The sequence below is a fragment of the Palaemon carinicauda genome, chromosome 28, assembly GCF_036898095.1.
Source record: "Palaemon carinicauda isolate YSFRI2023 chromosome 28, ASM3689809v2, whole genome shotgun sequence".
In the NCBI taxonomy this organism is placed as follows: domain Eukaryota; kingdom Metazoa; phylum Arthropoda; class Malacostraca; order Decapoda; family Palaemonidae; genus Palaemon; species Palaemon carinicauda.
The window spans coordinates 51,677,312-51,679,811 of NC_090752.1; the positions used below are offsets into that span (position 1 = coordinate 51,677,312).

Consider the following 2,500-nt stretch of genomic DNA (forward strand, 5'->3'; position numbering starts at 1 on the left):
ATTTAAAATTATATTAAAATATAAGCATTTCTTATTGAGGTTTTTTTATATTTAGATATAACTAAGAATTAGTGCTAAAACTTATATAATGAATAGTTGTGTTTAAGCTGGGGTTTATCTCAAATATTCTTTAAGAATTTTTTATAATGAAATAGAGAGTAGGGTGCCCCTTTTGTACAGGACCAGATAAGCAACCCTTAAAGTAAAGCAATATATTTTTTTTGTTAGGCATATAAAATCATATACTCTATATTTATCAAATCCAATTAATATAATTTGTTGGAACTGTAAACAAGTAATCTTTAGTATTAATGAAGAATAGATTTCTTATATTTTTATATCCTATAAAGATACTTAGCCGATTACGATAGTGGCAAACTTATCGTTATTTAAGCGGAGTGATTTTAGTCAAGGTGCCATTAGCTTGGTGTGTGTGGGGGGGGGGGGGGGGACCAATCGCGTGCCTAGTACCGGTATGCGAACCGCGAGTTAGTTACTCCATTCACGTGCGTGACATTTGATTTATGCGTTTATTGTTATCTCCCCTACGTCTTCGTGACTGGCGGAATTCTCATTCCATTATAACCAAAAAAAAAAAAGAATAATCTTTGAGCTTTTTTTATTTTATTTCGAACGTCAAGAAATTGAAATTTGTTTGAAAGGAAATTCGATGGTTATCAGCAGGAGTCACGTTCAGATTATAATTATTTCCTTATAATTTCTTTTTCTTTTTGAAGTAATTATATCCTCACAAAAAAAACTAACCTTGGATATTTTCAATATCCTGACTTTGGAGTAATTAATTCCTTAAAAAGCTAAATTCTTTGGGTATTTTCAACATACTGACTTTGAGTGGTAATTTCCCTAAAAAAAGACTAAATTCTTTGGTTATTTTCAACATCCTGACTTTGGAGAATTTTTTTCTTATTAAGGAATAAATGTAATGTAACACCGGTTCAAATATTTTTTTCAATATCAAGTATCATCTGAGATTTTCGAGGGAATTGTGTACGGGAAAACTTGAAATTATTTTAATGTGCTCCGTTGTTGCTGTTTTATTTAATCGTTAATTACTTCTCTTGTAGTTTGTTTGTTTCCTTTCCTCACTGGGTTATTCTCCCTGATGGAGCCCTGGGGCTTATAGTTTCTTTCTTTTCGAACTAGTGTTGTAGTTTAGAAAATAATAATAATAATGTTCCTCAATGTGACTTTTTTTTTTCTTTCGAGAAATCGCCACATAAAGTAACCTTCATAGGCAAGCATTGAAATTCTCTCTCTCTCTCTCTCTCTCTCTCTCTCTCTCTCTCTCTCTCTCTCTCTCTCTCTCTCTCTCTCTCTCTCTTCAAAACTCCTCGTATGAACATTGGTCTAATGAAGACATTAATTCATAACTCATTTGTCTTAATGATTATTTTTAAATATATGAATATACGTGAGTTTTATTATTTTATTGTATCGGTAAACTTTCATTCGGTAACATTATTTTCTAACATTTTACTTTAATTTGATAAATTGACATTTTAATTACGTTTGAATTTTGTATATTTATTTATTTTGTTAATTTCAAAACTTGAAGTATTTATCACAGCTTTAGTAGCAATTTTCAATATCCTGTTCCCTCCATATTATTTCTTCTTAGTGACTTTGATTATTGGAAAGCTAATTATATATGTAGTGTATGTATGTACAACAACAACAACAAATGTAGTCACTTCTAGTCTACTGCAGGAGAAAGGCCTCAGACATGTCCTTTATCATGCTTTGGGTTTGGCCAGTTTTTATCACCACTCTGGGTACTGCTGAATGGTTATGTTGGAAGACAAGTATAATCAATCACAGCAAACCAACTTAGTATGGGTGGCCCTGACTAGTACAGCTTTGATGATTGTGGTAATGCAGAAAACTTTTCAATACGGTATCCTCACTTAAAAAAGTGTGTGTATATATATATATATATATATATATATATATATATATATATATATATATATATATATATATATATATATATATATATATATATATTATAACTGTTTTCTTCTGTTTAAGTGTTCCTTAGCATTACGTTTAGCCTTTCGTTGTGGCTTTAAACTTGGTAGGCTCACATGTTAGGCCTAACTTTTGAAACTCATTCCACCCAGTTTTGGAACAGTCAGGCTGCCTAGTTCAAGGTCTATAGATAGTTAACATCACCCCAGAGTGAAATGCCATGTTTTAGGTAGTGATCTTTGTGCCTCTCTCTCTCTCTCTCTCTCTCTCTCTCTCTCTCTCTATCTCTCTCTCTCTCTCTCCTCTCTCTCTCTCTCTCTCTCTCTCTCTCTCATTGAAATTCAGTTTCTTCCACTTGGTCAGTTCTGTGACGCGTTAAATTTTGTCATAGTCTAGTGCGTGGCTCTCTCTCTCTCTCTCTCTCTCTCTCTCTCTCTCTCTCTCTCTCTCTCTCTCTCTCTCTCTCTCTGGCACTTCGTTTTCAGGTGCATGATTTTTTGTTTTTTCTTTT

The 2,500-nt window shown here is 32.6% G+C and overlaps 1 protein-coding gene across 3 annotated transcripts in view; it reads left to right on the top strand.

Moving 5' to 3' along the window:
* Positions 1-2,500, top strand: part of SCaMC (Short Calcium-binding Mitochondrial Carrier) — a 346,502-nt gene that overhangs the window by 330,532 nt on the left and 13,470 nt on the right. The gene's annotated exons all lie outside the window — the stretch shown is intronic.